General features: G+C 45.1%; 1 protein-coding gene across 2 annotated transcripts in view; it reads left to right on the forward strand.

Annotated features, from left to right (window-relative positions):
• Positions 1-13,438, forward strand: part of mgmt (O-6-methylguanine-DNA methyltransferase) — a 487,398-nt gene that overhangs the window by 29,512 nt on the left and 444,448 nt on the right. The gene's annotated exons all lie outside the window — the stretch shown is intronic.

A 13,438-nucleotide genomic window follows, 5' to 3' on the forward strand; every position in this document is an offset into this window, starting at 1 on the left:
AGTATGAATCAAAAAAGCAACAACATTACAAATGAGTTCACATATATAGCAGTATTGTGCTTTTCCCCAGTGTCCAGCAGTCACTGTTTGGTATCTAGTTGACAAGATTGATGCTGCAGTGTAAATCTCTGTAGCGCTGTCATGGCTGGTAACAGGCATCAGTGGACCTTTCCCCATCACAAATCTATCTTCTGTTGAATAGAGATTAATAAGATGAAGCACTATTCTTCCATATGTGGAGTTTTACTGCTGCTCGCTTCCCCCCTCCCCCCCCCCCCCCCCCCACTACCCCTCCCCCCCTCAAAAAAAGACAAACAAAAATAATTAGAGTTCACAGAAGAATAACACCATCTTCCATGGTCAAGCAGAAATCAAGTCACTCAGGTCCTGTACTTTTTAAGGTATTGGCTAACCTAAGCTATACCAGGATACTGATGAGGAAGGGAGAACTGTTACTTTTCTGCTTATGTAGCAGCAGAGGAGAGATATCTTGACGCCCTCATGTATCAAAATCATTTAAACAGAATCAGGTCACTATCCTAAAGGACACTGTCTTTTCTGTTGGTGTAAAAAAGAATGGAGAGGGGAATATTACATGATGAAGTAGCATTTACTCAGTTATACTAATGTTATCGAGTCCTTTATATAAGTTGCACCACCATTTAAAAATACATATTTCTAAGATGTTTTAATTTCTACTCTTTGAATCATGATATGTCTGTCATATTCTGAGTTTGATGAATCCATTATTTTTCTTTATTTTAGCCCAGTCACAAAGTAACTTGTGTAAGGTGTAACATGCTGTCGACAAATTGTCTATTGCATTTCTGAGAGGGTAAAATTACATTAGTGATTAGTAATTGTACATTAAATGCAGACGGCAAGTGCACCTTTATCAGACTTTAAGATCATTTTTACTGAATGTTGTGATTAATGGCTAATCGTATTGAGATCACATTCACTGTATAATAGGTGGCCAATGTACACATTTAGTACATTATCTGAGCAAAGGATTATGTCAATGGGCAGAATAGCTTGTGAATTTGTTCACAACGCATAAGTAAACACTGAGCGATATTTTTTCCTTTAATTGATTGAACAGTGATGATGTGCAATTTTTAAAATAAATCACTTATTGGTCACCAAAGCTTCCAATTTAAATTCTCACCCTCCTGTTTAAATCCACTCATGGCCTTGCTCCTCCCTTTCTCCACAATCTCATCAAACCTGACAATGCCGTCCCTCTGACTCCAACCCGACAATGCCGTCCCTCTGACTCCAACCCGACAATGCCGTCCCTCTGACTCCAGCCCGACAATGCCGTCCCTCTGACTCCAACCTGACAATGCCGTCCCTCTGATTCCAGCCCGACAATGGCGCCCCTCACACTCCAGCCTAATAATGCCGTCCCTCTGACTCCAGCCCGACAATGCTGTCCCTGTGACTCCAACCCGACAATGCTGTCCCTCTGACTCCAACCCGACAATGCCGTCCCTGTGACTCCAGCCCGACAATGCCGTCCTTCTGACTCAAGCCCGACAATGCTGTCCCTCTGACTCCAGCCCGACAATGCTGTCCCTCTGACTCCAGCCCGACAATGCTGTTCCTCTGACTCCAGCCCGACAATGCCGTCCCTCTGACTCCAACCCGATAATGCCGTCCCTCTGACTCCAACCCGACAATACCGTCCCTCTGACTCCAGCCTAATAATGCCGTCCCTCTGACTCCAACCCGATAATGCCGTCCCTCTGACTCCAACCCGACAATACCGTCCCTCTGACTCCAGCCTAATAATGCCGTCCCTCTGACTCCAACCCGACAATGCCGTCCCTCTGACTCCAGCCCGACAATGCCGTCCCTCTGACTCCAGCCCGATAATGCCGTCCGTCTAACTCCAGACCGATAATGCCGTCCCTCTGACTCCAGCCCGATAATGCCGTCCCTCTGACTCCAGCCCGATAATGCCGTCCCTCTGACTCCAGCCTGATAATGCCGTCCCTCTGACTCCAGCCCGACAATGCCGTCCCTCTGACTCCAACCCAACCATACCATTCCTCTGACTTGGACATCTTGCAAATCCCTCCATCCCTTCATTGTATCACTGGGGGTGAAGACATAATCTGTCAAGCACTCTGGAGTGCTTTCCTTAAACCTCTCTGCCACTCCACCTCCCTCTTCTTCAGACCTACCTCTATGACCACGTTTTTTGTGAGCATCACCCCCGCCTCCAATATCTCATTCTTTTGCTGAGTATCCATTTTTGCATGTGAAGCTTATTGGACGTTTGTTGTCTCAAAGGTGGTTACAAAAAAAACCATAAAGTTAGATAGCATGGATTTGATGCAGAGAAAGTGAACATAAGTACAAGGGCTATGGAGTGATTGTGATCCTCTGAAGATTCCGGCCCATAATTCCGTTGCAAACATTTGTGAAAAGGAAGGGAAAGGAGAAATGAGTTTTTATTTGTAACTCTTAATAGTTTTCCTGAATTGCACAATCACATTAAGAAATAGTATTGTACCCTGATCAGACCAAACTGTTACCACCACTCTGACAAAAGTGAAAATCTATGTATAGGATTTACATTACTGTGTTATTATAATTTGCAGTTATATAGTGTGAATCATTGCTATTGTTATATTGTGCACACTACTATATTACACTATACTATTTAGTGTTTAAATTATATTCTTTCTCTATAATTAACTGCTCAGTCTCCATATGTAATCATGCTTTAAGTTAGAGTTTCTGCTTATTCTCTGATGAGATTATGCTGCGGGGACTCCACAGACTTTTAATGCACAAAGTTCTCCTAGCAATTCCTGATTTTCTATTCATGTTGAGCTCCTGTTCACATAACAAGCTGTCTGTGGGAGTTTGCAAATAGCTGAGAGGAATGTAGTTGGCATACGGCAAGAATTAAGAGGACTGCCATAACCATATAAAAAGCAGCATCGTTGAGTAACAAAAGTGATAGTAAAAATGAAGAAGAGGTCACTGCATCTATTATCATCTGACATTGACCTCTTCTGGTATTACTTCAAGATACAGAGTTGAATGCTAAGAAGTGAGAATATCTGCATGGTCTCTGCTTTATCTGGGCCCTATTTTTGTCTGTAAGGACATCATTAACCAAGGCGAAAGTGGACGGACTTTTCCGTCAAAGACCCATCTTTGTAACCTGCGTTCACTTTCAAATAATGCTGGCACTTGATGATTATCTTAAAATACAAATATGATGAATGCCTGAATGATAAATTTTTTTTGTAACCAGCCTACTATATTTTGATGGAGTGGAACTCCTTTCGGCTCATATAGCTATGGCATTGTGCCTAGGGCTGAGATGACTTTTGGGTGCCATCAATAACCCCTTTGAGATTTATAAAATCCAACAGTGCGACAAAATCGGGCAGCCATGCTATGCTCTGTTGCTGCTGAAAGTGAAAGGAAATGAAAGTGTTGGCCCTGCTGAACAATGCATCATCCATTTGACACATTTCTGCACAACAATTGGCTGATATTGCAGATGTACCTTGCAGTAGCCTGGAAGAATCTAGAGGCGAAACAGTTGAGGGCGATTGTGACCTGACTGCCACTGATTTGTGCCACCGTGCTTTTGGCAGGTTCCGATACCGCTTGATTACTCCAACATCCCTTCTCTTTATTCTTCATTATCATCTTGTATAAAATACAGTAAAAGGGACTTACCGGTATAAGGAATGCCACAGCTATGTAGGGTGGGTTTCGATGTGCATGGGAGCTCAGTTGACATCCTATGTCACCCTGCTCTGTTCTGGCTTTCCCTGGTGTGGATTCCGAGTTGGGGGTTCTTTCTTTCCCAGCAGAGAATGGGTTCCGTGCTGCGTCTGCACCTCGCCAAGTTGGAGAATGCAAATGTCACAGCAGGAACCCATTGTAGAGCAAAACTGACATGATATCCACAGTATAAAGGGTAAAATCAGCAAGCCTGTGGCCAGCCACAGTGAAAGGTTTGCACTAAAGGAACCAGTTCTTTCAGCCCAAATTCACCATCACGAACTTCATGCAACTGTGTCAAGTGCCTTGGATTCTACTGAGGGTAATCTCACCCTATTGCCTGTGACACTTCCCTGCAACTTTGGGGGCTACACATTCGGCAGTAATGGGGTTCAGGGGGTACATTTTTCTCCAGCCCACTGGCCAACGTGATGGGAGCAATAAAATGCAACAGCTGCCTCCTCCGCAGACACATGCAGCTGCATAGAACAGAAAGGATTAACACAAGGCTGCACCTTGAAGGAGATGATACACTCAACATAGGGTCTATAGGCCAATGGTTAGCTTCTCCTCCGAGTATCAGAGCCCAGAAAGGCTCGGGTTCTCACGACAGGTAATCGCTGACATCTTCATCCTTCTGGGAGAAGATCTGTGCCCAAAAGGAACAGTTAGCCACTCATTGTCCGTGGCTGTCAAGGTGACCACAGCCCTCAATGTCTTCATGTCTGGGGATTGAGATAATACAAAAAAACTACACTTAGGTTCATATCTAAACTGGAGAACGTATAAAGATGGGTTCTCAAGTATGGACACAGAAGACTAGATGAGACAATATGCTTTCCAAATTTTAAAGAAGTTTATTGATGAACTGAGCTTGCAATTTACATTTGATGGAATGTCAATCGCAACATTGTTAGCTATAGGAAAATAACGTATAATCTTGTTTCCAACGGAGAATCCAAATCAAAACGATGTTATGGAGGGATATTAAGATATCCACCAACATTTAAAGTGGGATTTACCTTAAATCCTCGAGTAGAAAGCTACAGAGTTTAGTGAGTACCTCAATCCCACTTAATGGGGGAACGATCATCACTGCATTACAGTAATTACACCTTTACCGTGAGAGGCATTGGGGTGAATTCAACAAATCTAAAAATCCTACTGTATCGTTCCAATATTTATACTGTTAAAAGAACTGAACCAGCAGGAAGCTCGTGAGCATACGTACTGGGAAAAAAAACTTTCATTCTCGTCAATATCCATCAAGTTAACGGGCTACTGAGTGATGTAGATGGTGATAACTTCCTTGCGACAAAATTGTCTCCAATGATTCAAACTCAGTTTCCCGGATTCAATTCACAATGATTTAGAGACGATCTTGAAAATTTAAGGTTGTCCATTGTTAGATGAAGGTATCTGACAATTTGTCAATGCTTCACAGAGGTAATTTATCCTTATTAATGCCTTACCGAGGTGATGTATCCTTATCAATGCCTTACTGAGGTGATGTATCCATGATTTTTAGAAGTGAACAGGAACTGCCTTGTATTAGAGGATATATGTCCCGTGATGTTGGTAATCTTGAGCACACAGTTATTGCCAGGCATGTTTATGAACTTCTGACCATGACCCAGCAGATGAACTCTGCTTATAATTTTTAATCCCTACTTCATAGGAGAATCACTCTTTTTAATATTGCTGAAAAAAGGCATTTTTTGTTGAACATTAGATGTGATTGCACAGTTAGACAACATATGCTAAATATTCCTCAGTGTGCTATTACTTTTGCTGACAGCCAATTTAAGATAGTCCAGCTCGCAGTGTGGTGGTAGTTGCGTGTACTGGCAGCTACACAGTGTGTTAATATACCGGGCTTTGTACTTTGCAGACAGAGAACGTGTACACATATTTAACGGGATTCTCCGTTGCCCGATGCCAAAATTGTGTTCGTCGATCGGGCAGAGAATGGGCTCCAACACCGAAATCAGGGCCGGTATCAGTTTGATGCCAGTCAGCCATGCGCCGCACCCTCCAAACTGGAGTCATCGCATCGCGCACTGTTGCAACAGCATTGGCGCATCACCGGCCAGCCCACCCGCGATGCTTCGCCCCTGATGGACTGAGTTCCCAACAACAGGGGGCATGTGTGGTCTCAACCGTGCCGGATGGCAGCTGCAGACTGTGCCCAACACCGCCACACATGGCCAGGATCAGTCCGCTGGCCAGGAAGGGCTTCTGTGAGGGATGGGGGACTGGTGACCGGTGGGCACTGGGGTCGCGGATGGTGGGTTGGGTCCACGCATGGCCGGCGCCATGTTTTATGGTACGACCACTGCAGGTTGCCAGCCGTGCGCGTGCGTGGCCTGCAACACAGCCACTTCGAGCCGTTTTCGGCATGCGAGGTGGGTGTTTCACCCGGCACTGGTGCTAGCCCCTCACCGGACCCGGAATCGGTGAGGATTTCCCGCTGATGTTTTAGTCATAAAAGATAACACATGCGCCGCTGGTGCCGGCACTTAGCCGCTGAAATGGAGAATCCAGCCCATTGTTCCTGTATCAGCTGAACAAAGTAAGTGACAACTATTTGATGGTTTATTCTCAGGGCAATGCCTTGACTAATCGGTTGCCTGGTTGAAATTTCAAACAATGTTTGGCAGTTAACTGTCAGACACCATCGGCTAGTGCTAATTCCTCTGCCAATGAATCTGCACTCTCTTCTCATACAGTATAAATGTTTGTCTCCTTTGGATTTATATTGATGCAAAATATCCTGGTGAGTGCAAGGCCAAAAGCTTCGACAAAGAATGTCTCTTTCATTAATATTCAAATTTTGTACTACCAAATGACTATCTCTTTTTAATTTTAAACTCCTCATTGCAGCTGGATTCCTTCACACTAAGCTGACCAGGACCAATAGAGGATCCAACAAATTAGAGGCCATGGAATTGAGTGGCTCAGATAAACCTATTTTTCCATTCAAATAAAGGGCACCAATGAAACACTAAAATGCAGTTAGCACCCTAGTATATCCCTGTGTGCAACTGCTACCTTATCCTCATGCTTTTTATTATGTTTACGTCTTGCTACCTCGGCAAGGGGGTAGGCTGTTGACATGCTAGACGCCTGTGTTTTAGATTTTTGAGGACTCTTTGTCAAAGACTGCCCCACCTGTGCTGGTGCAGGGCAGAAACAGTCATCGGTGCAGCAGGTAGCATTTTTGTGGCTTAGTCTGGGAGGAGAGCTAGGCATGAGAAATGGGAACACATTGAGAAGAGTTCACGTGATGATGAGTCCTTTCTACATCTTCCTTCTCAGTGTCTACCTGCAATTTTCTGTCAACCAAGAGCAGGAGAGTACATGCCTGCAAGTGGAAAGGTGAATTCAACCACCAAAGCAAGGCTTTGATCAATAATGTGTATCTGGCAGCCAGAATGTGCAGATGTGAGCGAGTATGTAATCGGCGGTCTGATTCTCTTGAGTTTCACCGCTCTTTGAATGGATATGTCATCAGCACAAATGCATAAGACATTGCGGTACTCACGATAAATGTGGACTTCTCAATTTTTTATGCAAGGTTGTGCACTCTCTTCTGGCAATTGTGATAGAAGCACAATCATTTCTCATTGCTTCTCCACGAGTTCCTGCTTTGTGGATGACCCCGGAGGCTCAGCATCTGTATCCATCTGAGCAGAGTTTGAAGTGTTGAAGTGTCCTGCTCCCTCTGATCGGGCTTTTTATTTTATTCTTTCATGGCATGTGGCTGTCATCAGGGAGCATTTAAGAGTCAATCACATTGCTGGGGCTCTGGAGTCACATGTAGACCATGCCAGATAAGGATGACAAATGTCCTTCCCTTTAGTAAACCATATGGGCTTTTACAATGGCAAACGGTCAATGGTTTAATGGTCATTATTGGACTTTTAATCCCATATTTTTATTCAGTTAAAATGTTACCATCTTCTGTGGTGGGATTTAAACATGGGTTCCCAGAGCGTTATCTTGGGTCTCTGGAATATGTCCAGTGACAATACTACTCTGCCACTGCCTCCCCTGCTATCCTTGCACTTGATTCTGCTTATGTGCGATCTGCACCTCACCATGTGTTACCCTAACCTGCCTGTGATGCTAGACCCACTGAGGTATACCTGTGCTGGTGGAGGATGCATAAGGATTCATGTGTCAGTTCATTCTCAGAGTTCTGATCCTCCTGTGAAGACTCCCTTACCTCCACCATTGGCATGAGTGTATCTGTGGGAAATTAAAGACATGAGGTAGTGCTGAACCTGGGTGCAATAGAGAAGGAGAGTACAAATCATGATGTTTAATGTATTGGTGACGTCAATTTAATGTGTGACAGTTGAATGCCAAGTGGCCACATGATACCTAATTTTGTCACCTGGGTCGCCTCCCTCTCTCCATCAGGGACACTCGGTCCTTTGGCCGTGCTGCCAGTCTCCAGCTTACTCCGCCACCGCAGTTAGGGTGGCCATGGCTCCACTCCCAACCCACAGTTCTCGGCCTCTACCGGGTATTGTGCCCTCTCCAGCGATGAGAGAGCCAAAAGTCAGTTGATTCATGAGGATATTAGGTAAACATTTGAGGAGGATCACCAGTCGAGGAATGGGAATGCAAAGGCAATAGAATGAGGGTGAGGTGGGGATTTGAGCAGGATATTAGAAAGAAAGGAATACGTGTGATAGCGTTTTGTTGGTCAGGGCAGTAATGTACAGGCAAAAACTATGGAGGCGAGAGAGTGATGGGTGCCAGCTGAAAATTACAGGGTGCAATCGAGTTGAGAGGACTAAACATTTTGCAGTAATTGACCCAGACCCTCGTCACCATACTTTGGTTGCATGCAAGATGACTTTTCTTTATGCCCCCACTGCATCAATCATTACCACAAGTTTGTAAACTAGGGGACTGCCATGCTATATTTTCCATCCTTTTTGCAGGTCTTTGCTTCTTCTTCCTGGATTTTGCTTGTTCTTCCTGGATTGTATGCTACAATCGCTGATGCCACTAAAAGTTTTGCTGGGGTCCCTTTAAATTGAGATCCCTAATTGCTGCTTGAAGCACATCATCCCACCCTCCAAGGCTGGTCAGGGAGTTTAAGGGCGGGGTGATAAACACATTGCGCTGGGAAAGAGTAACCAGAAGGTGCTCAAATTAATTATTTGAGTTCCTGACCCAAAAATAGTTTTGCCATTTCTCTCAGGACAAAGTTCACACGATTCCACTCACTGAATCCAAGCGGCATAGTTTGAAAGAAAGTTCTGACAAATATAAAGCAGTACAATATTCTGTATTAAGTGGACTAGCTTCACGAACTGCACATTTATTGTATAAACCCAGACCCATTGTATACTTTGCAAAACATTTGGTAGCAAAATGAAACTCACATACAGTCTTGAGAGAGTCCAGCAACACCAGCAAATAACCAGGTCAATAATTCCACGCATAACATGAAACAAATCAGAATTTCCTCAGTTTTAATTGGGCTGTTTACCTCAAAGCTGTGCATTCCACATCTGGATTTTCGAACTTTGGTACCCTTGCATACCATAATGGTATGCTAACTGTTTCAACCTTAAAACATAATTTGTAGGTATATTACAATTGGCAAATTTTTAATTACCAGTATCAAACTTTTACTTTAGGAAGTGCGCATTTCAAAGTAAAATTAGTTTGTTTCTTAGATAAAAATAATTTCCGCCTTCTTGAAGTGTCCTGATATATAAATTGATCTTTGTAATCCCTTTTATCTAGTTGTTTTCATCTCAATTGTGAACAGTTGTGAGCCCTGTATTTAAGGAAAGATGTGCTGGTCTTGGAGGGAGTTCAGAGGAGGTTCACAGTAATGATTCCAGGAAGGAAGGGCTTGTCATGTGAGGAGCGGTTAAGGACTCTAGGTCTGTTCTCATTGGAGTTTAGAAGGATGAGTGGGGATCTCATTGCAAATTTCAGCGTACTGAGCAGGAGTGGACGTGGAGAAGACGTTTCCACTAGTAGGAGAGACTAGAACCCGAAACACAACCTCTGACTGAAGGGATGATCCATTAAAACTGAGATAAGGAGGAAGTTCTTCAGCCAGAGGGTGGTGAATCTCTCAAATTTATTGCCGCAGAATGCTCTGGAGGTTGAGGTGACTTAATTGAGGCATACAAGATGATCAGAGGATTAGATAGGGTGGACAGTGAGACCCTTTTTCCTCGGATATTGATGGCTAGCATGAGGGGGCATAGCTTTAAATTGAGGGGAGATAGATATAGGACAGATGTCAGCGGTAGGTTCTTTACTCAGAGAGTAGTAAGGGCGTGGAATGCCCTGCCTGCAACAGTAGTGGACTCGTCAACATTAAGGGCATTTAAATGGCCATTGCATAAACTTATGGATGATAAGGGAATAGTGTAGATGGGCTGTAGAGTGGTTTCACAGGTCGGCGCAACATCAAGGACCGAAGGGCCTGTACTGCGCTGTAATGTTCCATGTTCTATGTTTGCTATAAGGACTATAATTTATACTCATCAAAGACTGCTGAGTGCAATATTTGATCAGTATAAAAAAGGAATGTTCGTTCCTGTAATTTAAAGTATGAGTGGCCCACAACAGAAATAATGCTTAGCTAGAAGTGTTTTTAGTCATTTATTCAAGTAAAAATATTAAAAAGTGAAATCTTGTTGGGTCATCCTTTTTACCTATTAACTGGACCTTTGAATTTAAACACGATTTGTCTTTAAGGAGGTTGCAACAACTAGCGCAGAATGAAAGTATAATGAATTTTTCCAGGATAGGAGACATTCATCAGCGTGGGATGCTGAGTACAGTCACACATTGAAGTTAAGTTCCATAATAGCTGTACATCTGATCATTGAGATGCAGCACCCACAAAGCTCGGTGTGTACAACTGATGGCCCTCTGCACCATGTATAAGCCTGCTATTTTTTCAAAGCCAAGTGCGCTTCTCTGGTCAGAGAAAACACCATGAAGTCCCCGCTCCTGGAATAAAGAGCCTCTGTTACCTCCCAGATGCAGTAGTGATTGGCGAAGTGGGAGATGACATCTTTTCTAGCCTGGAGGCTGAAGAAATTCAGGGTCAGAGTTAAATTCAAAGCCACAGGCAGCGCCGTCCTTGCCCTGCTTTTGAGGCTGCAGATCTAGTTCCAAGAAATTGCCGTGTTATGTGATTTCCTCCTTTGTGAATAACAGAATACACTGCCCCTGGCTTTGGTATAGGCAGGAAATGCTCGCAAAAGAGACCCTGGGGTGGCTAAGTGCTTCCTGCTATGCATCTTTCACCCCCAATTTCTCCTCGCTCTCCAAGCAGCATGATGTGTTGGGTATGCTGGGTCTGCGTTTACCAGAGCAGTAAGAGAGACAGGCTACCAACACTTGCAGAAGTACAACTCTATTTTATTTAACTATGAGCTGTTAAACATACTTGCACTGTGGGTCGACACTATGTTAGGTTGACTGAAGACCTATGGCTAACCTGACCAGACTATACTGCTAGCACATGGTAGATGTTTGTGCTACTGATTACGGGCTCAGGCTGTCTCAGAGGCTGCATCCCGAATGAGCGGGAAAACTAGTGCCCTCTGGCTTTATAGTGGCCGTGTCCTGTCTGGTGATTGGCTGCTGTGTTCTGTGTGTTGATTGAGCTTTCAGTGTGTCAGTCATTGTGTGTCTATGCACCATCATATACTTGTGTGTATATTATGACACAGCGGGCCTACATATTTGCTTCCTCTACATCATTTTGCTCTCCTGGGGAACTGCAACAGTAGTAGCCATCACTTGGGGAAAGTGGGGTGTCCTGAGCCTTTGCAGTCACAACTACCGAGGTCCCCACATGCAGCGCCACCATCTTCCACTTAACCAATTGTAACCAACTCCTCAAAATACTCAGCAATTTGACAAACTCAGCCAGATCCAGTAGAAAGGAATCATCAAGTTACTGCAATTTGATGCTGCCTCCTTAAAGTATTTGTTTTTCTCATAAAAACAGTAACCATTACATTTGTACAAGGCCAAACGGTACAAACACTAATTTTGCATTGAAGAAACAGGGTACCCTTCCCTCTGTACCAACGGACCGGGGAGGGGGGGGGGGGGGGGGGTAGGATACTCTGATTGTTAAAACAGTTCACAACACAGTTGTACAAAAAACAAAGGTATAACCACTAAACTTTGCGCTGGAGAGACCAGATACCCTCGCCTCTGTACCAACCGCAGGGAAAGGAAGGGGAGGAGGAAAGGGGGTGTTGGGGAGAGAGGGGAAAGGAGGATGGTGGGGAGGGGACAATAGGGGACTGCCTGAACTATCTCTGGAGGCAGAAAAATAAAAGAACCTTCAATTATGATGTGCCAGATTCCAGGAACCCCCAGAGAGGGTGAGGGGCAACACAATGTCAGACACGAGTGAGCCCTGCACCCCACTGCCTCATGTGCACCCTCCCAACATTGGGTGGCTGACAGCCTTTGCACAGTCGCTCTCTGGGCTCGGGTCCTCCACCACATTGAGTGCGGCGGGAGACAAGGTCCAACCAACCAACCCAGGGCCTGCCTCGATAACAATGGGGGAGGGTGCTTCATGCAGCTGAACTCATTATCAGCTGGAGTTGATGGGGGAGGGGGATGAACCCTCCTGATCCGAGCTGGACTGGGCACATTGGCCGCTGAAGCTGAAAGCAAATGAGCCACCAAGGTCAATTGTAATTGACTTCCATAAGTTTCGTGCTAATTAGAAGGTCCTGAGGTTTCTGGGGTGGGAAGAGAGGGGGATTAGGGAAATGAAGGATTTGTTCCTTCTGGGGTGCGGTTCGTGAGCCTAGAGGAGCTGGGAGAGAAGTATGGATTGGCGCAGTGGGATGGGATTAGGTACTTGTGGGTGTGGGACTTTGCAAGGAAGGTTTTCCCAACCTTACCAAGAGTGCCGGCTTCCTCGTTACTGGCGGTAATGCTGAGAGTGGGGGTCACTGTCTGTGTGGAGTCTGCATGTTCTCCCTGTGTCCGGGTGGGTTTCTTCTCGGTGCTCCTGTTTCCTCCCACAGTACAAAGATGTGCAGGTTAGGTGGGTTGGCCATGCTAAATTGCCCTCAGTGCCCAAAAAGGTTAGGTGGTGTTACTGGGGTACCAGGATAGGTTGAAAGTGTGGGCTTAAATGGGGTGCTCTCTCCATGAGTCGGTGCAGACTCGATGGGCCAAATGGCCTCCTTCTGCATTGTAAATTCTATGAAAATATTTGATGAACAGCAGGGGGAGGTGCTGGAAGAAGGACAGTGGTGATAGGTGCCGCGGAGGGTGAATGCCTCGACTTCATATGCGAGGTTGGCTCTGGTACAGCTGAAGGTCGTTTACAGGGCACGCCTCACAAAATCAAGGATGAAGTGGCTGTTTGAGAGGGTGGAGGAATTCTGTGAGCGATGTGGGAGGGGTCCCGCAGACCATGTTCATATGTTTTGGTCCTGCCCGAAGGTTTTGGAAAGGTTTTGAAGGACGATGTTCAGCACAATGTCGGGGGCTTTGCATTTGGATGTGGAACCCAGTCCCCTAGAAGCCATATTCGGGGTGCAGGTGCGGGGGCGGATGTCTTAGATTCGCCTCGCTGATTGTTCGTAGGTGGGTCTTGTTGGGGTGGAGGGCGGGGAGACCGACTGGAGCTTTTGATCCGATAGAAGGT

Source organism: Scyliorhinus canicula, chromosome 16 (genome assembly GCF_902713615.1).
Source record: "Scyliorhinus canicula chromosome 16, sScyCan1.1, whole genome shotgun sequence".
Taxonomy (NCBI): Eukaryota; Metazoa; Chordata; class Chondrichthyes; order Carcharhiniformes; family Scyliorhinidae; genus Scyliorhinus; species Scyliorhinus canicula.